Source organism: Lissotriton helveticus, chromosome 7 (assembly GCF_964261635.1).
Source record: "Lissotriton helveticus chromosome 7, aLisHel1.1, whole genome shotgun sequence".
Classification (NCBI taxonomy): domain Eukaryota; kingdom Metazoa; phylum Chordata; class Amphibia; order Caudata; family Salamandridae; genus Lissotriton; species Lissotriton helveticus.
The window spans coordinates 765686354-765711447 of NC_136068.1; the positions used below are offsets into that span (position 1 = coordinate 765686354).

The 25094-nt window shown below is 44.0% G+C and overlaps 1 protein-coding gene across 6 annotated transcripts in view; it reads left to right on the forward strand.

Annotated features, from left to right (window-relative positions):
• Window positions 1–25094, forward strand: part of FNIP1 (folliculin interacting protein 1) — a 333439-nt gene that overhangs the window by 73274 nt on the left and 235071 nt on the right. The window lies entirely within an intron of this gene.

Genomic DNA, 25094 nt, shown 5'->3' on the forward strand with positions numbered 1-25094 from the left:
TATACTTGTAAGGTTGGGGGTACTTTATGCAACCTTCATCTCTTTCTGTCAAATACCGTTGGTGCTGTGCAGTTTTACAAAATGTAATGTAGTAAGTTATGTATGCTGCTGTATTCCAATAAAGTGTAGTATTAACATTTGAAATGATTAAAAATAGCTGTCGTTTAGGTTGTTTTAATCTAGCTGTTGCCATCTTTTTGATTGTATTTTAAGATCCTTTTCATTGCACGACAACAAGGTCAATAAAAAGTTGCCGGAATGTACCATTAATATAATCTGTCAATCCACTAATTTGAGTGCTTCCACACCAAATGTTTTATGTACGCTTTGAGCCTGATGCATCCTATTTTTTTGAACACCCTAAGTTACTTAAAAAAAAAGTGTAAATATTTTAATGTAGATGCTTTGTGAGATAGTTGTGGCTGCCCTATCTAATAACCAGAATTTTATTCAGAGGATCCCCACTTCTAAAAATTGTGTTATTCTATGCAATCCCTTTGCTATTGTCTGTGTTCCCATATGCCAGACGTTCTCTAAAATGAATCACATCTGCATGAAGTGAGAGACAGCCATAACAAACATAATAAGGCGGCTTCAACTCTGATCTACAGAGTGCTAGAGTTGTAAAAGTGTTCAGATTCCAAAAGCAAATCAGGACATGGAAATTATGTCAATATGCAATGTAAACACTCGAGGGTCATCTTTCTCTATCAGACCAGTACAGCATTACCTCATCCTGCTTCTACACCTTGAAAATCCTTCGGAAAATCCTCCCTTTCATCCCTATGCCCCTTAGGAAAAATGGTCGTTACGGCTCTGATTTTGTCAAAAATTGACTACTGTAACTCACTCTACCTTGGAGCCAAAAAGAGTGTCATACATAAACTACAGACTTTGCAAAATGCTGCCGCCTGGCTATTACTAAAACTACCCAAATTCAGTCCCATTAGTAAAATCATTCGAGAACAACTGCACTAGTTGCCCATTTCGGCTAGGATCCAGTTTAAATCTATGTGTATCCTACACAAGACTTTGCACGGGGTGGGACCCGTACAGATCAGCTAATGCATTAAGCGCTACACCCCACAGGGATGCCTCCATTCCGTATCGGCGTCTCTGCTTGTAGTCCCAAGGGTAAAAACGCTGAAATGGGGCAGCAGAAGTTTCCGACACTTGGCCCCAAGGATATGGAATCCCATGCCTCTGCACCTTAGAACCCAAAACAACCTACTACAGTTCAGGAAGGAACTTAAAACTTGTTTATTTTCTTGCACCTATTCGGCTGCCTGATTTTCCAGTTGCACTCTATGGCAGCAAGCTCTAAGAAGCCACGGTAAACATGCGCTCTACAAAAACCCACTTTTCACTTCATTTCTTAAAATAACAAGTGACAAACATTGGTAGTACTTAGAGACTGTTTGAATACTTTTATTAAGCACCATATAAGTAACTTGTTTTACCTGTTCCATATGGCAACTATACACTTAACATGATCCCAGTTCCTTAATGGTGACACATTCCCCTAAAATGGATGCATTATTGTTCACTCTGTGAAATTTGCATCTCCACAAACCAAATCAGATTCTGTTCTGTGTTGAAAACCTTGGATCCACATATGAAGCTAGCTAAAAGCTACCGAAAAGAGCTGCAACACCATACCAATGGCAAATTACGTATTAAACATGTGCATATAACAACAATAAAAATATGTTCCTCCCTGTTTAGTCCTTCCGCTCTCCTATTACACATCAGCCCATTGGAATGACTTTTTGGGTTGGGAGCATAAACGATATCAAAACAACTGTAATGAACAAGCATGATTTCCCTCCGTGTCCCTCTCGTTCCCACTTCTCTGCTAATTCATTAGTCCCTTTTCATACTTTCAGGAGTTATTTGTCCGCCAAGCACTCTTTACAGTACCCAATTTGGCACAACATAATATGCTCCATGCCTTGTTCTCCTCCTTCGTCCTTTTAGCTTCTCTCCAGTCCTTTCTTCCTCATCTTATGACTCTTCACGATTTAACATGTGGAAATGACCTTTGGCCAGTTATGCCTCACCCAGACAGGCAACAGGGCTTGCATTATCACATTGCTTTCTGTGCTCACTCAGTTACTATACAGTTGAAAAGTGCACATGTTTAATGAATGTGATTGACGTTAATTTTTAGTCTTGAGGTTAAGGTGCTTTTTTTGTCCTTGCAGCAAGGTGGAATCTCACATTTGCTATCAATTCAGAAAAAGCTTACCACATCTGAATCCCTTCAACAGTACCAGAGGGTGCAACGAGCTTTAGTAATGAATGGGATCCTGTTGTGATACTTTCAAGTGCTGTTCTTGACCTTTTAGATTAATTTCTACTCCTGAATTGCTTGCCACTAGTACCGGAACACCTAGGCATAATTATATGGGGAATGTTATACACTTCTAAAATATAGTATTCAACTGCCTTATTAGGATTGCTTTGAAGACTAGCGGACATATTTCAAAATGCCATATTGCCAGGAACTCAGGTAGATTAACTCTACAGGGAGATATTTTCGTCCCCTGACTTGGCACAGCTGAACTGTACTCTTACATTTTAGAGCTATTAGAACGCGGTACACAGAAGATACAACAAAGCATTCTTAAAGTATTTTCAGATTAAAGTAACCTCGGATCTATGATTCAGCTGCTGGGCAACAGAGGAATGACCTAGACCCCGGCCTGGTATACAAATATATACACCCTGCTATCCAACCTTTGCAGATTAAAGTGACCTATTTATTGTTACCATTCTGTAGCTAAACCCATTTGAACTAAACTGTCCATCCCGCCCAGTGTACAAATTCTGACAATTTTTAGATATTCAATAGGGATGTTGTGTAGTCTGACTTCAGCACAGCAAGGGCGCATCTTTTTGCGTGTACTTTGAAATCCCTATCCATTTTTTGCAACAACATTGTTCCATTATGTTCAGTCGCTGAGCTCAAAAGAGATTTACCTAAATCTCCATGAGCTAAGCTGGGAGCTATCCAGGTCGCAGTAAATGTCAAATGGCTGACGGCTCAATTCCAACAGAGGTCTTGAAGGTGAACGTGCAGTTATGTTACTGCAGTGGAGCTCAGTGTAGATGGCTTTCCTGACCTGGTTTTGGAGGGCTGTTGTTTTATTGCCCCAACAAACATGTAGTAAATAAAGGGAATGGCAAAATCTTTGTGTATTTTAATGTTAAGTAAAAATGTTAACATATTGAAACTGGTATTCCATTTTGATTAGAATTTCTTTCCCTTCTCCTAAATGATGTGAAGAATATTTTTTTAAAACACATTTTATTTATTTTGCAGTGCGTAAAAAAATAAGGCCTGATGGGCCAACACGCAACAATACAATGATTAATAATAATAGAAGGACAAAAGGAATTACCTGCATGTACATACCCACCATCGCCCACTCCATGGTCAACAATAAACACAGCAATTTTCTTTTAACAGCCGTCTGCACTCTTTCCCCCTCCAGACCATTCCCATCACTCAAAGGTCCGGACTTTATCTTGGATCATTTGTCTTCCAGGTCGGCTGGGTTCCAGGTCAGTGCCCAAGTAGTCTGCCCACCTGTGCCATAATGTAGGGTGTTTCTGGGGCAAACCCTTGCATTATAAACTGCTATTTCCAACCCCATGGGATGTCTAGTCCCTTCTTCCAAGCTTCCAGGGATGAGGTGAGTTTCACTCAGCCACTCATGCTTTTAAATTCTTGCAAAAAATCCTATGAACATACTCTTAGTCATGAGAGCAAAGTTACACCTAACCATTTCATATGGCTCACCTATTACCAGGTGAAAGATGCAACGCTACTTGATTTGTTAGTAGTTTGGGCTACCCCAGTCAGTGGGTCAAGCTGAAATAAGATTGGAGTTTGGTCTCCAAAGACAGAGTTTGGTGTCACAAGGGGCTTTTCTGAAATGTATGCACACTGTTTTCTTTTACCCCTACTTCCCTAGCGAACAACTGCTGGCTAGAAATAACAACATCTGCTTATGCTGCTACTCTGAGATCCCATATTTCAACTTGCCTACATGATATTGACCTGCAAATTGGGCTTCATGAATTGAAAATGCCCAATTATAAAGTAATCCTAAAAACAAATCAAAGTTAAATCCCTTAATAAGGATAATCCTGTTTTAGCTGCAAACAATCATACATGGTATGTGATTAATTCACACCAGTCTGTACGCATCCAGCCATACCTAATGCCCATTTCTCGGCACAAATAAAAAACACATTTTTAAAAATAAGAATGGAAATAAACCCAACAATTTTTGAAGATTGGGGTCAGATCGGCTCGCCCGGCGCTTATTCTTTATCAGGCAAGTTGACTCTGCTGCTATGCCAATTCGTAAAGTTTTAAGTTGCTGCCGAAAAATGGTTGCTATCGACGTCCAAGATGTATCTTAATTAAATCCCATGGCTTCAAGAGAAATCTTGCATGCATTTTTTTTCTGCTTACTTGCACTGTACGGCCTCTGTAGAAGTTAGTGTTTGTGCTGCTAGGATAATAATTTGAATAGTAAATAATGAAGTTACCCTGTTTAAGAAATTATTGCCGCCCTTTCAGAACCTGTTTGCACAATGGAACTACTGTTTACTGCACATTTGCACTTTAATATGTAATGATCCAGCCCTTGTCTGATATATCCTATAGTTTATTTGTATAATGATTGATAAAGTTAATCTGTTTTGTTGCATAAATATATTCATAAATTGTCAAGAATATTTTTGTCATCGTTTTAAAAAGATGCTCACAAACAGTTTTATTATTGGCCTGTAACTACATGTGTTAATGTTTTTATATTTTGTCTGATTACTAAGATGTTTTCATTGTAATGATTTTTGTTAATCAAGCAATAAAGACTTAAATTACATTCACTCAACCACTCTCTTGCTGTGTCTTGCTTAGCTAGGGTTAGGCCCAAAAATATTGGAGATAGTCGATATCTGTTACCACCCAAGCCATCAGTAAGGTGCCCAAGGGTCAACTTGGTGCCCATCGGAATCAACCAGGAGATGACCTGTCGTAAGCAGGCCGTTACTCCACACCAGAATCTTTGTAACTCAGGACAGCCCCACACAGTGTGAATAAACATGCTCTCTCCATTGCCACACCAAAGAGAAACCGGGAAAGCCAATCAAACCCATGCACCAGAGTCTACGGCGTCTACAATAAGCCCTGTGGCGTTATTTAAATTGGATCAGCTTGAGCCGGCCTACAGTGGCAGGTACTTGAGGCGCCACCGACGCCTATGTCCAGTCCTCATTCCACACAGTTGTTTATCATGTAGCCCTAAGGACTGAAAAGGTGTCCGTGGTTTGGTATGTGTTTGATAATTCTTGGCAACTTTATGGTCTCCCAGGTCGCCCATAAGGAGTTTGCCCTCTAAAGTATTGAAATGACATTAAGATTTGCATGTGTGCTCTTCCGGAATATGTTGTCGACTCTGATCATGCAATAAAGAAATAAAAAAATAAAAAGGTAGGAAGGAACAACCAGACAAGCCTTTATTTTTAGGTTTCGCCCTGGGCGTTGCAACTGCGTAGCAGTTGCTCCGCCCACGACGAAACCTCATGATACTACATATGTACTTTGGTTCAGCCTCTGTCTACCATTGGCTAGCTCCATAAATAGAGGCTAGCCATTGGGAGACAGAGGCTGTCAATCACGCTTTCTCTTGAAAACGCGATTCGGGGGCGTTTCACGGTGGTTTTTTAAGTCCCGCCCCTTTGTCCTGGGCCGCGCTGTGATTGGCTGCCGGCCCGGGACACCCCCGTGACGTCATTCCCGGGCCGCGCTGTGATTGGCTGCCTGCCCGGGACCTGACTTGTTTTCAGTGGGATGGTTGGCGAGGCAGATGCTTTTGGTGTAGTGGTCACTCCTTGGACATCTGTATTCTGTTTGCCCCCGCAGCAAGTCAGATTAGGCCACGTTGCAGTTACCATCTCCCTAAAGTAGTATCCTGATCAGACCTCCTCTACCCAAAAATGTGCCTCCTCCGAGCGCATCTGCAAATTTTACCCACAGTTAAGACCGGTTGAAACTACAGGGTCTAATCCAAATATCAGACACTTCCTTCTCTTTGTGCATCTTTCCAAACCTATCTTCTCGACAAGTATACTTTACCCCAGGCATAGCTCGTGGTTATAAAGCAATTTATTTGCCCGCTGGTTTAATAATTTAGTTGCCCACTGTACGTGCAGTCGCTTATTTGATACATTGTAAAAATAGTTTTACAGTTTTATTGTGCACTGGCCACAATAAAAAAAATGCCTTCACAACAGCAATCTCCAGCGGCATCGAGCTGGCTGCTGTTGCGAAGCATCATTTTCGTCCTGCCTTTATAAAACAATTTAAGATATATTTGTTGAGGTTGCCTGGACCCTGTTCCCTTGCCCCTGCACGGGGATTCCTCGCGTGCGTAACCATAGTAACTGCGCTCACGTGCCCGCACATTGATGCCTTGCAATGTTCACTCTGACCAACAGAGGTTATTCTAATCCCCTTCTTCTCATTTTAATTTAGCAGCGCGCATTGCTTCGGTAATTAAAGTGACCTCATCCACTACGGAGTTCCATCTTAATTGTTAACAGGCTAATGTCTGTCTCAACTTGTCTCTATTTCCTCCTCGCTAATGCTGGTCTGTGTATCTTCGAAGCAGCCTAGCAGCAGCATATTGGTGTTACTGAGATGCTGCTGCAAATCCCATCAGAGGAGTGACGACTAAATTTATGGATAATATTTTGAAACTTTAAATACAATGTTATAGGGCAAATATGTTAAAATCAGGCTTATCACGGTTCCCCCACAGTCAGAAAGTCGGAGATGCGAGTGCAGCCTATTAACGCCAAGCGGGATCACGACTTAACAAACTGGTCCCAGAGAAAATTCTCGGGTTACTCGAATGTTTCATTTCATGACACTCTCTGTCTAGCCCTCTTTTCTCCATTCCTACCTCTCCTCTGTTGCACCCATCGCTCTCTCTCCACCTCCCGCCCCACGCCCCCGCCTCTTCGCCTTGCCTGACTCCCACATGCCAATGCTGAGTGACAAAGCCGGATCGGGTGAAGTTGTGCGAGTCCCCCGGTGCGGCGCTCCCTCCCCGGGTGCCGGAGGAGACCCCCCCAGGCTCCCGTGGGCCCCTCCCGCAGGACTGGGGCTCCCCGTTATTGGTGCTGATGGGCTGCGGTGTGCACAGCTGGAGGAATTCTAAAATGCACCCTCCCTTAGGAGTTCAACCCGGCGGATTCCCACAGGTGGCACTGGGAGGGAAGGGGGTGAGAGGCTAAGACTACCGCTCCCACGGGAAAATGGTTTTTACGAGTATGTGAGGGATTTGGGATACAGCCCTAAAGAGTATGGGGGTGTTAATAATGGAATAGGATTGTGGGGCTTATTTGCATATGCCTAGGATGTGGCTGTGTTTTGTAGGGGTCACTGGGCTTTGATGTCTGGACGTGGGATGGGGCTTTGTAAGATCTGATTAGGTTTTCACTCGGCGGGAAGGGGGGGGCGTGGGGTCTATCAAGGGTCTCATAACGGAGGGCATGAGGGGGGGTGGTGGGGTGCCCATACTGGACTTTCCAGGGTCTCATAAAATAAAAAAATCTGTTCAGGGTCTCGGATGGAGGGGTAGGAAGGGGGGGGTTCTTACATGGTTCAGTCCAGGATCAAAGAAGGTGGGGTCGTAGCTGGGAGTCTCAGACGGACCTGTTCATGGTTTCCCCTTAAAAGCAGATAAAGGCGATCTCCCACGGAGCTGTCCAATGTTTCACTCCCAGGAGGGGAGAGGGCGCGGATCTGCCGGAAGTGATGTTAAGAGGCATATATAAGAGATTATCCGTCATTAATAAACATGACACCGAAGCCTATTTTACATGCAAGTTTGTGCTCGCCATTAGGAAGTGGTAGTCTCACCCCCAGAGTCTACAAACATTTAGAATGGATATTTTGATGGAAGCAAGGGCTGCTCCATTTCTGTTCGATGACACCGGGTTTTTCACTTGCTGCGGCTACAACCCTGGGGCGCCAGTGGTATTACCGTGGAAAGTCACGCAAAACAGGTCAGGCTTTGAAAACCGTCACTGTGACAGCCTCAAATGTAAAACCCCAGGCGGGACAAGGTGTGGAACCACACCCCCACAGAGAGGCTGGTGCCACACCTCTATAGCAGGACTGCCTTCTTTCCATCATTAGGGGCATCGTATCCAGTCCTCATCCTTTGTCATCACCTAATGCATTATGGGTATTGTAGTCTTGCTTCCATTGAACTAATTAGACTAAAACACCTGAAAACCATGACTGCTCCAGTGTGTGTGTATGTGACTGCTCCAGTGTGTGTGTGTGTATGTGACTGCTCCAGTGTGTGTGTGTATGACTGCTCCAGTGTGTGTGTGTGTGTGTGTGTATGTGACTGCTCCAGAGTGTGTGTGTGTGTGGGACTGCTCCAGTGTGTGTGTGTGTGTGTGTGTGTGACTGCTCCAGTGTGTGTATGTGTGTGTGTGTGACTGCTCCAGAATGTGTGCGTGTGTGACAGCTCCAGTGTGTGTGTGTGTGTGTGTATGTGACTGATCCCGAGTGTGTGTGTGTGTGACTACTCCAGTGTGTGTATGTGACTGCTCCAGAGTGTGTGCGTGTGTGACTGCTCCAGTGTGTGTGTGTGTGTGTGTGTGTGCATGTTACTGCTCCAGAGTGTGTGTGTGTGTGTGACTGCTCCAGGGTGTGTGTGTATGTGACTGCTCCAGGGTGTATGTGACTGCTCCAGAGTGTGTGTGTATGTGACTGCTCCAGAGTGTGTGTGTGTATGTGACTGCTCCAGAGTGTGTGTGTGTGTGACTGCTCCAGTGTGTGTGTGTGTATGTGACTGCTCCAGAGTGTGTGTGTGTGACTGCTCCAGTGTGTGTGTGTTTGTGTGACTGCTCCAGTGGGTGTGTGTATGTGACTGCTCTGGGTGGGTGTGTGTGGGGCTCTGGGTGTGTGTGTGTGTGGCTCTGGGTGTGTGTGGCTGGCTCTGGGTGTGTGGGTGTGTGTGGCTCTGGGTGTGTGTGTGTGTGTGTGTGGTAGTAATTGCTGTCTGCTGAGCTCGTCCGTAGGGTACAATAGGTCTCACATTTGCGAGAGATTAAGCTATTGGCAATGTAAATGACAATGCCATTTATTTATCGGTTTTCAAAACCAACACATAAATACAAATTTTGTCATTTACAATGCCAATAGCTCTAACTTTTCCAAAGGCGAAACCGTTGCATTGTAAATGCTTGTTTGTTATTGCGAATATATAGGCCAGCGGTTTTTAACCTTTTACCTTCTGTGGCCCCCCACAGAATCCTTACTGAAATCCGGGGAAACCCACTAAGTCACTAATGGAAGCTGGCAAACACTGGCCTAAGCAGTGCCTATTATTTGAGCTTAAAAATAATATACAAAAATAAAGAATCGAGTATATACCAAATAAATGCTTAAATATTGAAATATCGACTATAGAAAAGTTTTCACGTTTTAAATTTTGCTTATTTATTTTTATATATTTTAATAATTTAAAATGTTATTTTGTAACTGTCGTGGGGGGGGGGGACACCCTCTAAGTAGTCTTCGCAGATGCCCAGGGGGCCTCTGTCTACAGGTTAAGAATAAATGATATAGGCACTTAACGTTTCCAAGTCGTCAATGTTTGGAATCGCACACAAATTAATATCAATGACAGCCCAAGGCTTGCATTTCTGACACTTTGTCAAGAAATGCCAGTTCATGGTATCAGCATTTCTATTTTACAATCAAGATTATAGGTACATGCATACTCTCCAACGTGACCCATCATATTTGAACAGTCTTTTTAGTCTTTATTGATTCAAATTTATAGCAATTGTTCTGGAGATATGGTTGATCAATGTCTTTTTGGCAGGCGGTCCTTTGAGTATCACTTTTTAGTGACCCTGAGTGCCAGATAAAGTGAATTAACTTCTGTACATCACATAACATAAATGCTACTGAAAGATTTGATGCTTCCTCTGTAATGATATGGTGTAAGATGCAGTTTACCTTCAGGTTCAAAATAGTGTACCCCAAATGGGAATAGGGAGAGCAAGTCTTTAATCAGCATTGTAATCTTGTGTACCATGACCCCCCCAGAATTAAAATGCAGTTGCTTGAAATAATTTTCTTATACTTTTTAGTTGTTGAGAAAAGCATACTTTTTTATGTGACCATACATTTAGGTGGAAACCTATCCAGGCTGCATGAAGCTAAACTGCGTTTTAAATACCATGCATGGGGCGGTATTTAGAGTGTGAGTCTTTATTTAGTGCTTTAGTTTATGGTGTTTTTTTCTATCTATTGAAGAGTTTCGCTCTTAACTGATATTTTACGATTGCTATAATAGAAATTTTGGTTGGTATATCATCTTGGGGTTCAAAGACTACATGGGCTAATCCACCAGTAGGGAAATACTTGCTGAACCCTTTTGACTCTATGGACACTGAAACAGCACCAGGTTATGTTCTATTAGTAGTGAATACAGTCTCGTTCATAGATTGTGATGAGGTTGTGTTTTGTTTCCCACCAGGTTGTATTTCAGGAATAAAAACACATCCACAAATCTGCTCAATGTCAAATAATCCAGAATTCCTACTCCGTTGGTCATTCTCCACGATTATATGCTTGGAAAGCTTCTTAATAGTAGAACAACTGTTTGGCCTGACTACTTGTTAAGACGGTTCATATAGAAACAGGTCTGTCCTACATTGGATATAATTGAACATTTCAGTTTGCCTGCCTTTTATGAAGCTTAACTACTGACTTCTTCGTTGGAGAACCTTTTTTTTCTTCTTGTTGGTAACTCACATATTTAAAGAAGGATGACGTTGAAAAATCGTCTCCCTGTTTGTATTTGCTCGAAAGATATATAGTTGTTAATTATGACTAAATATAAGCATTGCTTTGGGGCCTACAGCTTTCTTTAATTTGGTACCTCAGGGCAAATGAGCAGGTTTGTGCAGTGCTTGTACTGTTAGCAGTGGAGCTGCTTGGTAATATGATTTAACCCCTGGCAGGTGCTCGAAGTAAGTAACATAAGCAGAGGCTAAGAAGTAAACAGGTTAGTTTACCTTTATCACATTTGTGCTGTTGCAAGTAGTACATGTTTTATATATAGCTTACTCGCCTGCTCAACCTGCGCTTGCACATTTTCTACAACTTTGAAATCCCAAACTGTGCCTTTTCTACGGCTATCATTCAGAAAACACCTGTTGACAAAACGAAATAACACATATCAGCATAGAACGCACGGTGATAGCAAGAGGCGTTTTATTATAAGGAAAAGTAACCTCAAAGAAGCACTAAACACTAGCGCTTAATCTTTATTTATTTATTTATTTTAGCAACTTCCAGTTTTAAAGGTACATGGATTGGGCCACACGAAAAGAATGCCTAAAACTACAATCGCAGGGAAGTCGAGTCCGCATCTGGTCGTTAATTTGTAGTCCAGTGGCTATGTTGCCTGCTGTGAAAGTAGGTCTCCAGGCCGTATAACATTGATATTGGACGTATCGGAAACTCATGAAGTTCCTGTCGGTGCAAATGTGCGGTTAGGCCACGTTGCTTTTTTTCGATTCAGACAATTAACTGGTACGAATTACTTTGCCTCTCCAGTACAGCTGCGCTTAGAGAGTTAGTTATACTTATGAATCAGCCTTAAAACAACAATACTACCAGACATTTTCTATTCAGTCTATAATTTTTGCTGTACTTGCATTTACCCACAAAATCCACAAATGTGAGGCTTCTGCCCTAAGCATGGAAAATACAACCGTGGTTAAAATGTGGTCTGACATTTTGGACCTTATCTGTTGAGCGCCGAAGTCTTTGATGTTGCTCTGAAACTACTGAATACACGTTTGCGCCAGTGTGGTAGCTTGTGATGCAGATGTCCAGGAATTCCAAGTTTAAATTTATTCAACAAAATAACAGTAAGAGGATATTTTTCGTTTGTAATGAGACATAAAATGAAGGATGATATAGTGGCAAAGTGATCCAAATACATAGAACATCAGCCGCAAGAGCTTGTGTGAGTACCATTTTTGAGCCCCACAGATTGACTAGTGTATTTATACTCCCAACTGCTCCTGCTGATCCTAGATCGATAAGGGAAAGCAACTTCCTGGTTTGAAGGCCTGGGGTTTCTTCTAGTACAACATAGAAACACTACACAGTGGAAGTTGATCAGAGCCTAATGTATCTGTGTAATTGTGCGCTGGTTAAATGGATCACCACAAAAACAATATAAATGAGAACCGTACTGCCAAGTAGCTGGAATCTAACTGCTCCGATGTGGCTTGACCCTTCTGGAACAAGTATTGGCAAAGCCAGTATGTCTCACCTTGTCACCTGTTTGCCAATGCTTTTTCCTTATGCTGTGCAGCATGTTTGCAGATATTGTGCAGCACTAACAAAAGAGAAAAGGTATAGTGATGCAGCTGCGATTCGCAGCCCCATCATTCTGTAAGGGGAAGCATGTATGATGACACATGACACAGTTGAAATGACGTGGGAGAAGTTTTTTTAGGTCGAGCCTGCATGAGTATACGCTAGCAAGACTTTTGTGTTCAATAAAAGACTTCGAATCTGCCCGTTGTTTTACTGCTGGTTTGCTTCAGTGTCACTTCTCTTTACTGCCTCCTAATTGGCCAGCACAGGCCAAGTGACACTTATCTTCCTCTCTGTAGAGCATAGACCAAACACAGATTGATTCAACTTAATTAGTGCAGGTCCGATTGGTACTATTTCATTCACTGCCACTACTTAATTTTTTTTTAATGTGCTTCAGCCAGGGAATCTATTTCAGAAGATGGCTTCTGTGTAAATATTTGCAGCAGCCCTACAGCTATTCGCTTTTCTTTGTTCCCTTCCCTCGCGGGGCCGCTCCTCTCTTGCGTGCCTGGTGGGTCCCTTCCTGCTATTTGCCTATTGTCCATTAGCCCACTAGACCGTTCCTCTCATGCTTGCTGGGTAGGGTCCTTGCCTGGAGCTCCCACTGTTCTCTTACTTGTGCTGCCGAACCGCTCTCTCATAGCTTCCCAGTAGATACATTCCTGCCATTTACGCCGCTCTCTATTCTCCAGCGAGGATGCTCCCCTCATGCATGCCCAGTGGGTCCCTTTCACCTGTTCTACCTTCACCTGCCAAGCCACTCCTCTGATATGCATCCATGCGTGCAGCTCCCACTGCTCACTGTCCCTTCTCCCACCAGGCCACTCCTCTCCTGCGCCTGTTGGGTGACCCTTCTTGCAGCTCCCTACTACTCCAGCTGGACCTCTTCTTTCATGTGTACCAGACCGGTTCCTTCAGACTGCTCCTATGATCTCCATGCCTGCTATCATGTCTGCCCCCATACACTCCTAATTTTTGTTCAGAACGAGAATCCTATTAACTTTGCCAGTGCTTGTTGTTTAGTTATTCTCAAGCCTGATTTCTCCCCCTCACTGTCTTTCAGGTCCACAACTGCCCTCCTCTGCTTCTATTTATGCACATATTGTTAGGGCTAAGTTGTCTCTCCCCGAGTTCTATGCTGTCCTCCAGTGGTCCTGAAGGGTTAACCCCAATAAACCAGGGGACCTCATATGGTCTCCAGGCACCAGCAGCTCTCCTATGGTCCCCAACCCCCCCCCCCCTAAATTCGCCGACCACACCACAACCCGCCCTGACTCTCCTCCTATAAATCTCTATATTCATGTTCAGTGTTGGAGACTGAGTACCTATGATCTTCTTCTGTCCTTCAATATATTTAAATTGTAATTGCGTTTAAATAGCGCTTGTGACCCTGGAAAAGGCGTTGAAACATGTTTGCAATGCAGGGCGCTCTCTACTCCAGTCCTCATCTGCTCTTGTCTGTGTTTTTCCACAATCATGGATTTCACCACATGCCTCTTTCATCCACCACCAGCCCCTCCCTGCCCCCTCTATCTTTCAAGTTTATTTTTATCCTTGCCTTTTCTTTCTTTCTGTTTCCCCCATCTTTCTCTTGCTTCATCTTTCCCCTTTTTGTGTTTTTCTCTTTTGTTGGTTAAAGTCTAATAGAACTAATAAAATAAGTGCCAGTCCCCAAAAATTAGTGCTGGTAGGCCCTACCTGCAACCACTGGCTCAAATTAAATTCTGACTGACTACATTATTGTCTCTTGAGATGTGATCCTGCTACAGAAGTAGCACAAGAAGATTAGGGGGCAAACAAGACGTTACATGTCTTAGCGGAGGGGGGCTGCACCCGTGCACAGTCTAATACCCTGTCCCCCTCCTTAAGTCTGTACCATTGAACATTAGGTATGTCTGTTCTCTGTACCATTAAACATAGGAACTAGATTTTTTATCAGGAATGGGTATCAATGTTCCTACTTAGGAATGAGGGAAGACTTGGTCGGCTGTGCTAGGATTCCATCTCCTGAGTTTTAGGTCACAGTCTATATTGGGACATATGCAGGAGCATTCCAAGTTGGTGAAACACGAGGTAGCTGATCGGGTTAATGGCATGCAATAGTCAAGTGTACTTTTCCCCGATCCCTGAAAAATATCAAAGTCAATGCTCCGGCTAATCCAGTTTAAACTTCTCCATTGGGTAAATTACGATCGAGCCAGGCTGCATAGGATGGGGAGGGCAGCTTCCCTGGATTGTTCGAGATGTGTGGGGGGTCCGAGGCGACTTCCTACAAACACCTTAGAGCTGCCCCATCATACAGACTTATTGGACCGAGGTTGTATAAGAACTCCAAGCTATCCTAGAGGTCGATGTCCAACTTGACCCTAAGTATATCCTCCTGGGAATACCGACGGAGATGGATACCCCGTGGGCCCAACTCCTGTTCTGTAATCCAGGTTTGATTGTGGCAAAGTGGGATGTTGCCAAATACTAGTACAGGAGGTCCCCACTATCCGTGAATGGAAAGCGGGTATGGATATGTACATGGCAGCTAAACGAGTCACATATAAAAGTAGGGGGTGTCCCTGCAAATTTAGCAAAGTCTAGATTATTACTCAGGGGTTCCACTTTCCCCAATACTGGTCAATGGTGGGTGGTGATTCAATGTCCGGACCGGAGGCGAGGTTTATGCTCTACTCTATTTCCTTTCAAGTAGTCTTTAACAATAAACTAACAAAACTATCTTTCCCATGATGCACAGGGAAAATGGTAACCAATCAACAGTCCAGGACGCCCACAAAGGTAGGAGTCCCCTGGATAACTTCCTCTTTCTTTTCCTGATCTAGGATTTACGTCACCCTTTTTTTCAGCTCTTGCATTATGGTATAATTGTGGTGTTTTGCTTATTTATTGTGATACTGTTGTCCCGCGGTAGTCTCGTCACTGCTGTGCACGGGCCGGGAGAGTGCATTTCATCACTCCATTCGCGGTGCCCCTGAAAGTCTTGTGCCGCATGAGTACAGTGAAGGCTGGGCTCTGCTAGAGGGCGCATCAGACTAGTGCTCATCTCGTTGCTCCGCGAGGGCACGCTGTCAACAGTTTCACTTAATCTGACAAGATTGAGCCCCCGTGGAGCTTGTGCCCGAGCTGCCTGGAAGACTTCACTCCTGTTGCTACCTGGTGTCCGTGTCATTTTAAAAACAGCCTGATGCCCACGTATAAGTGGGTCAGTACCCGCTTCCTTGATTAGCGCTTCCAACACGCCTCCCCTGGTGCCTCCTTAGCGCCCTCCCCCACTCATCCCGGCTGTTTTAGGGGCCAGGCCCAGGCATAGGGACACCCGGTAACAATAGGGTGAGTCAGCCCCAGGGCACTAGCCAGTGTTTTTTTTCTCTTGCGCTCAGCATTACCAATATCTAGAGACTGTTGCGGTTGCCAAAATAACAAAGCCTTAAGCTTCTAAAAACGACTCCAAACAATTACATCTAAGTCAGTGTGGTGGTCTAGAAGTGTGCAGCAGATCCTTCTGTCCCCTAATTATTAAGCCTTAGATTTTGGTAGAGGATTATACAGAGGAAGAGTCCGTACAGGTCCTCCCCTGGGCAACAAATTCTTTGAAGCAGTGGATGCCTCCATCCACCAGGCATATGCCTACTTTGACCCCTCTCTAATCTGGGGACACCTCCCAATCTCAAGCGCGTCTAATTGAAAAACTGATCCTAGCATGGATTTGGGTGCATCTGAGCACGTTAAACAGGCTTTTCTGGCCCGCACAGCCTCAGGTACACCTGGTGCCTTCACAGACACAGCCGATCTATCCCCACCTCACAGCATGGACACAGAAGAGGATGATTCCCATGGTGAGTCCATTGACAAAGCTGCTCCTTCACTGACCCCAGCTTCCTTGTAGCATGTTTGTTACTGAAAGTTACTCCTAAAACAAAAAAGAAAAATACAATAATCAACTTGTGCTCTCAGGGTTACACAAGACGTGTACAAATGAAAAATGCAAATTATAGTGTAAACACACGATAATGGCGGAGGAAAAATTAGCATAAAAGTAAGTTCATCAAGTGACAGAAACAAAACACAATATATGCCTCCTCTTAATTTGCCAAAGGAAGGCGATGACGGCATTTCGACCTTGTAGTTCATTAGTTCATCATCAGGACAAAAACCAAACATTGGGAGAAACCATCAATTTAAGTTTGGAGACTCTCGAGTGGATTTAGAGCGAGCTTCCAGGAAAAACCAGTAGTCATGCTGCCAATTCAGGCAGAAGGCAGAAGTCACGATTAACTTTGCACACGGGGGTCCTAATGACACTTAACAGAACCGATTCCGGGCAGAAGTCACCCTTCAATTTAGGCCTAATAAGATTGCCATCTCCTCTTTCACGCGTCTCTGAGAATGAATCAGTAAGGTCATAGGAAAGGACATCAGGGCATGCCTTAGGGCAGAATGCCCCTACCACTCCCTCTCAGGCGGTGACCCCAGAGATTGATACCCGCATGGCCACTTTTTTGCAGAAGTATAGTAGAGATCCAAAGAAAGGCATTTATTAAATCCTCGAAGTCCTGCCAGGATAAACTTCAATGACTTCCGGTGTAGGTGAGCGCGATGGGGAGGGAGGAGTGGACAGATGAAGGAAAAAAAACGTTAAAAAAAAACATATCTTGCGCTCGCTGCATCGCTGAGTTGGTGATGCGGTGTTCATAAGGCAAGTGCTTTTCTTTTTTTCATTTTTATTTTCCCACATCGTCTGTCCTCTCCCCACCGTTCTTACTGCACCGGCTGTCACTGACTAATTTCTGGACGCGTGTGGGCTGATCACTAAAATATTGGATTAGGCAGAAGAGGTCAAGGCCTCCAACACCACGCTTTTGCCAGAGATGATTTCAGGTTGGGCGCAGCGTGCTATAGTCTTCCTAGGGAACGCGAACTGCCCTTTCAACACAGAGGCACTGTTCACTCCTCCAAATTGGGGTACCTGGCTTCCTCCGAGGCAGGTGCAGTGGAACAAGGTGGGCTTTTTGGTGAGCCTTCATTAAGGAACTGGGAAAATTCGTTGCTACGTTCACCTCCTTAAATGAGGAGCAGGTTTCCATTAAGGAAATCTTTCATCCCTGAATTTTTGTTGGGACCGGCTGTGGCTGAGGGCTGCTTTTATACCCAAAGCCCTCCTAGAGGCATAAGAAATCGCAAGACCAACCCAGACAGGGAGATTTCTTCCATACCCAGATAGACCACCCTGGACGTGTTTCCAGACGTGGTTCCTGAGGGCAATTCCAGCCTCAAGTTGAGAGTTTGCCTTCCCCCAACTAAAGGTGGGAGGGAGGTTAGTGCTATTTGCGCACAATTGGGAGTGGACTACTTCCTATGCATGCGTCCTACTGACCATCTAGGAGTTTCATGTATAATTGTACGGGACCCCAGTTCAATACTCCTGCCCTCGTGTGCTGGTTTTTGCAGAAGATCAGACCACCCTAATAGACCAAGAGGTGGCAGATCTGATGCAAAAAGGAGAGATTTCCCAAATCTCCCTCCACCCCCGGGGTTTCCTCAGACACATTTTTCTGGTGGACAAGGCAGATGGAGAGCAACGCCCAGTAATCAACTGAAAGGAGCTCAACTGGTGGCTGATCTTCCTCCATTTTAACATGGAAGGTATCCATCTGCTGCACGATCTCCTTCGTCCTGATGACTGGATGGTACATTTGGACCGAGAACACGTATCTGTCGTTCCTATTTTTCCCCAGCACCACAGATTTGTTCCGTTCAGATGGAGAGATCAGGTATAAGAGTTCACAGCGTTCCCTTTCTGATTCTTCTCAGCTCCCTGGTGTTTCACCAAGGTCCTAAAACGGGTGGTGGAAACCCTTGGGGCTCGAGGTTTTTGCCTCATAATTTACCTTGATGATCTCCTCTTGGACCAGTGCCCGTCATGGTTGACGTAACGGGTACAGATTGCAGTGGCTCTACTGCAGAGTTTAGGGTTTGTAGTCGAGAAGAGAAAGTATCTTCTGCTCCCGGCCAAACAAAGACCTTCCTCTGATTTGTCATAGATTCAATGCAAAAGACCTTAAGCCACCCTTCTCGGAAAGTATCCAAGATTCACAGGGAGTGAAGGAGAATGTTGGTCAGGCCCACAACCTCTCTCCAGCTGGTAGCCAAAGTGTTAGGTCTTCAGTTATCCTCTATCCAAGCGGTCTTACTGGGCCTTCTCCACTCCAGAGCCCTCCAGTGCCTCAAGGCCTACCATCTCTAAAGTGGCCTGAGGAACTCTGAACAAGTCGAGCTTACAGAAGAGGTGAAGGTGGAAATTGTATGGTGGCTGGGCGACATAAAGGCATGGAACGGATGAGCCAAATTTGGGTCAGATTTGGATATAGTTATAGAATCTGACGCCAGCAAATCCGGTTGGGGTACTCGCTGCGGGAACTCCTTTACAGGAGGAAAATGGTCCTCAGACAGACTACAACTCCACATCAATTGCTTGGAGCTCACGGCTGGGTCGTTTGCAATAAAGTGTTGGACAATGTGAAAGCGGTTCGCTACATAAACCATCTCAGGTGTACCAAATCCAAAGTATTGGCTGACTTAGCCAAGGAGTTTTGGTCGTTCTGCCTAGCTTACAGTGTCTCCGTGGCTACGGAGTATTCAGGTCCAGAGGGTTCCAAAGCAGATAATGGAAACCGGTGGAATGAAGCCTGAAGCAGTCAGGAAAGCGGACGTTATCCAGGGGACTCCTACGTTTGTGGATATCCTTGACTGATGATTGGTTGATGTGTTAACCTTTTCTCTGTGCATCATGGGAAAGATCGTTTTTTTGAGTTTATTGTTGAAGACTGCTGCAAAGGAAATAAAGAAGGTAAAGCATACTCCTTGTCTCCGTGTCCTTAATAGAAGTGATAATTTCCTTCATGTCTACTAGGAAATGTTAAGTTTTAGGCGCTTTGCATGATACACAAGGCCCTGCATTGCACTGGCCCCCTTTATCTGCCGAAAAGTTCATTCTTATTTGGTGACAACTCCTAAACAAACTAAGTCTGGGGTGTGGGGGTCGGATTTTCTCCTATCTCGTCAGCAAAGTGTGGACATTTGTATTAAAGAGCTCAACCGAGCCTCATCCTTATTAGGAAATCTGTAACAACCCGGCTGTCAATTAAGTTAGCTGTCTTTCTGCAGTCGTTTTAGAGGTTTGGCTTAGCGCTAAAACACTACGGTATTTGTGCGCTTTAGAAAATTCTTACTTACTTTAAATCTATGACCTTGATTACTAGGCGGGCAGAGCAGAATTACCATATGGAATTCTATTCCACGTGATCACGATGGTCCAGTATTCTTACACCCATTTTTCTCTAGGACAGAAACTCTGTATTAAGTTCCATCAGCTGGTAATAAGGGCCTGCAAAAATGTCAGAAAACTTTTACTGCAACAGCAGCAAATCCTCCTCCAGAGTCCCTCACAATGTTTTTGCTAAGCAGGGGGTACAATGTCCCCCTGCCAAAGCTATTTATCAATCCCCCCACCACAAACTGTTGCCCCGCCTTGCAAGGAAGCCCTGCTCACATTTGCCACCTACTCAGCAGGTGATAAGTAGATGGTGTTAACCCCATCAGAATATAGAATAACGTGTGGAATTTTGTACAATAATTCCGTGTCCATTCCTATGGAGTCTAACTCGAAATAGATCTAATTCCTTGTGAAGATACCGGCCTGTAGCACTAATTGTAACTGCTAGGAAACTGCACAGGCTTCCGTCTAACTCGTATCGGGGCATACATGTCTTGTTCATAACTTGACACTAACTATATAATGTCCCTCTCTTTGCGATTTCTCTGGGTCCTGCCACTTGTTCTAGAATTTAAGAAATGGATAGAGCTTTTTCAGTCTCTGCTGCTTCTCTTTGAAACCAAATGGCTGCAGCTCCCAGGTTAAATAGCAAAATGCTTAACTTTAGGAAGGCACTTAAATCAGTGCAATAATTCACAAAGCGCCAAGGTGCCTTCAGGTTTATGAGCCCACTATAAAACTCCACATATAAATACTTACAACTGAGATGAGTATAAATCTTATGCGCTATGTGGAGCACACAGGCATACGGGTAAGTAAAATGTGCAAACTCGCATTTGTCCCCTTCTTCGGCACAAGAAAACCAAAATAATTCAAGTGGAGAGATCCCTTTCCCAAATAAGTTCCAAAAAATGAGGATGTTTGGGGTAATCTCTTACACTTGTACCACCCCTTTTACCTCCTTGAATTAGGTGTAACTAGGATGCAATATGTATCTGTAAAAGGGGAAAAGGCATTGCCAATGTCTTTCGGCACTTGGAGTCTTAACTGAGTTTTAAAAACACTGGCAGTACTGCACCAATGGCATACTCATGGAAACAACTGTGTCCCAATAGCTTGATTCGCACAAATTTAGACGGACTATCAGTAATGTTTTCTGCAGTAGTATATGCTGTCTGTCCCATACATTTCTGCTGTTCCCATTTGTAGTGACATGTAACCCAGTTTGTATTACCTAGGTGCGCAGAAACCCCCTGTGTGACCGGCATGAGCAACCATTAATGAAATGGGGCAACCCAAAAGGTACGGACCTGGGTATATTGCGGTAATAATAAAACAGTGGTCCAAAACCTATTTCTTTTTAAACTGATCCAAACAGTCCATATTCATGTAATTGTTTGTTCATGGGCGTTCCCATAGAATCCGCACCTATGCACTAATGAACTCAGTTACTTCAAGCACAAAAAGGAGAGATATCACTACACCAGCACTAAATCAAATCAGAGTACAATATTTAATGTATTGTCTCTTGATCGTACAATTGATAATTCACAAATTTTCAGAATAAAAAGTTGCCCAAAGGAGCGTGCACAAGAAGAGTGATCAAAAGAGTGTATACAGTGAATAAAGGAAAAGGAAAATCAAAGTGATAATAGACAGAATGTTCACATTATTATTATACAATTACGGTTTCACAGTTTTCCGTATTGAAACTACCTGGCCACACAAAACAATCGTAACAACTAATGTCAGTATAATCCAAATAAAAAGACATAAATGTCAATTGTGTGCACTTTTTTATCACAAGTATGGGTCCACGGTAGAGATAATATCGTCGACGTTTCGACTCGACTTATGGTTGTCCGGTAATTTGAACCTGGACCGTGCGAGTCTTCATCAGGACAGAAATTGGATGGGCAACAGAGGGTAACAGGTGACCCCTCGGGTACAGGGCCAACAAGGTGTGCATCCTTACTGGACCGAGTAGAATTCACTTCTTTTTGATGATTAAATCATCCATCTCTCAACATATTCAGGAGTTTTCAGGTACTTCCTGAAACGCGGAAGACTTTTGGAACCATTTGGAATTTGGGGATCGAGTAGCCTGCAACTACGGCAGTACGCTTCCTGATCGCTTGGGACAGGAGCGGTTTGATGGTACAGACTGCAACCAGAAACCAAAGTCCATAGGCTATTTAAATTCCCCCTGGCTTTCTTGCGCCCTCATGTTGTTTACATGCAGGTCGTTGACTACCCCAAACCCCCCCCCCCCCCCAATTCATTTTAGTGACATTTACTCTCTGGCGAAAATGCATTTATTTCAAGTTTGGCAAAGATCAACAATTACTTCCTCCTGTAGGACTGTTGGTCTAGAGTCAGAACACAGTGCAGCTGAAAATAACTCATCAAAGTGGTTGATAATGCCCTTCTGAACTTTGACCACAGCTCCCCATTTATTCTTTTCTTCCCCAGTTTCACATCAGTGCTTGACAGCTTCAATGACCGAACCCTACTTCCTAATAGCTCGCTGCAAGTGGTCTTCAACATCACTGCCTTGGTTGGAGTCACGCCTGAAAAATGTAGCTAAACTGACCAGATGAGTTCCTCCCAGTCTTTTAAGGCCCCCCTATAATATGTGCCTTAATAGAAGGCTTTCGTCTCTCCCCAGCCGTTTTCAACTTGTGTGCTTAGCCCTTGTAATACCTAACTGCAGGCAATGACATATTAATGTAATGTAATTACCATCTGTTCTTGAAGGATCATGTGTCAGAGAAGTTGGCCAGTTGAACTCTTGCCTTGCTAGCATTCAAGCTGAGATGTCCTAGGTTCACCCCCCTTCAAGTTGAATACTTCTAAGAGGAATTCCTGTGTACTGCTAGCATCAAAAGACAGGCTCTGGTACTGAATTGGACAGCTTTATACCCATTTTGGTGACTGCTCCATAATCCCTGTGCTTCTAACCTATCTAAACCAGGTCCAAGAAAAAGACCAACCTTCACTGCACCAACTGCTCCTCTTCAGAACAGCAGTCTAGTTGCATGTTTACTCTCATCTCGATGCAGACGACACTCGTCTCTTTGTCCTTGAGACACATCTAAAAAGGCAGAAGACCTAACTGATTGGCGGTATTAAAAAAATACAAAATGTTTATGCTGACCACCAAAGTACTCTATTTGCTCTGCCCACATTACTTTCAAGACTGGCTGGATCATCTAGAAGGGTGTGATACATTCTCTACAGTAAAGAATAGACTTACATCCCAACCCTGGCAGCCCACCGTAAAGCAATCTCCGCCTCGTATATCTTTCGGTAATCAACCTGAATTTGGCCCCAGACTGACCAGCTAGACCCTCACCGGTTCTGCCCTGAGAAATAGGAAATTCTTTACTTGATACTCTGCCCTCAGTCTGACCGAGTAACCCACTGAAGCATTAAGAAACTTCTTTGATGACTCCTGTTCGATATTCATTAAAACGGTCTTTCTAGCTAATATTTGCAACTTAACCCCATTGCTGCAGCCATCGGCCGCTGAACGTTCGGAGCACTACCTGGATGATGCTGCGAATGTTCAACTGCCGACGCGGCCCCGCCCACTCTTTGGAACGCCCAGCACTGCGCTGAAATAACAGCCGCAACTAAGGCGTTAAAAAAGGAAACCATGTGGGTCTCACCTCTCATTTCACAGCTATCTACCTGGTTTCTTCAGGAGGCACTGTCAACTCCTCTGTTTTGACCACGAACATCACTGAAGCCCCCAGTATTATTGCTCATTCTCCTCAGGTTTGAGGGGAATTTGAGGATCTTAGTCACAGTGTCCCAATCTGCATCTTGATACACATCCAGTAACGTAGTCAATAGTTCATTGATTCCACTCATGTTCTTTTCCGCAGTTTACCCAGTGTTTTTATTCTCTTCTCTAGGATTGTCTAAGACACCACAGCATTGTCCTCCCAAATCGACAGTTGCTTTACATCTGGGACCCCTCCATCCTTTGCGTTTTTACTCTTTGGTTCTCAATGTTTGTTCTAACAATAGGACTCTGCCAGTCAGCACTTCCTGCTTTTGCTCCATGTCTATCAAGACTGTCTTAATAGTACAAATCTCCTCCTTCAAATCACTATGCAGTGCATTGATAGAATGCAACAAGGCCTTATCACACTTAGGCACCTCATCAGTCAGCTGGGAGGATTAGCACTCCTTAGCATTCTTAAATGTTGTGGCTTTTGGGATAGGGAACTGGTCCTTGCTTTTCCTAAGTCTTGAAATGGTTTCAAGTAGATGGCTCAAAAATGCAGGCAGAAGCAAAGGAGGCGCCTCTGTTCTTAGAGTGGCCTTCATCCACGGTTTTGTATTGGGTGCCTCAATGTGTGTCAAATAGCACTGCTCGTTAGTGGCCTCAAACTTGGTGAGAATCCCCAGTGCATTGCTATAGGCTAATTTTGAAGCCCAGATAGCTCATGGGCCTCAGGTCTCCAAACTGCAGGGGAATGCTTTCAGACAGAAGGCCCTTCTCTGTCACTGCCAGTCCAGTTGTGCCAGAGACTCACAAGCTCTGATTGCCATTGCCTCTCCTCTGGCAGAATTTCACCAAGGCCTCTTAAGCGGTCTCCTGCCTCTCACCTGGCGTGCTGACCTTTAAAAAAGCACCACCATTAGCACTGCTCGCACCTGCACGAGTGCCAGCTCCATCAGGCCATGGAGAGCAAGCAAGCCCCAGAAACAACTTGTCCCGCATTCTGTTGTGCTTCAGAACTTCTCGTCTGTACACCTATGAGCCTGCTTCTGTGGTTATTGAACGTTCCAGGAAGGTAAAGATGGCCAAAAATTAGGCGCAACCAGTCAATAGAAAATAAAAATAACATCCTAACATAAGAACGAAATCCTTCAGAAGCTTTAGGTCTGTGAAAAACCCTCATGAATTTGCTATTGACAAAGACTGTTCAAAAGCATTGTCCATCTATAACGCATTACCAGAAAGATCATCTATTGTATTATCAGGAAATAAATTCATCGTATTACCAGACTGGTCAGATACCACTATCATTGAATTACCCTCACTTTCATCTTCACCCGATTTCGGAGGAACACTATTTGCTAGGCTCATTCTGACCCCATCATCAAAACTGGAAATCTAACACCCTTCAATTTCTAGAAATATCTGTTTGCCAGGTTCTCATTCAAACATGCCTTTTGAATCACAGCAGGTCTCCGCTTGCTCCACCGTTAGCCATTTTCTTCCATGACTGCATGTTTAGTCACTCAAAAATTGTAGTGCTTTGATAATATTCCGAGGACCCCTTCCTAGAATTGGCTGGCCTTTTGATTTTAACCACATCCCCAATTTGAAAATCCAGCTATTTAACT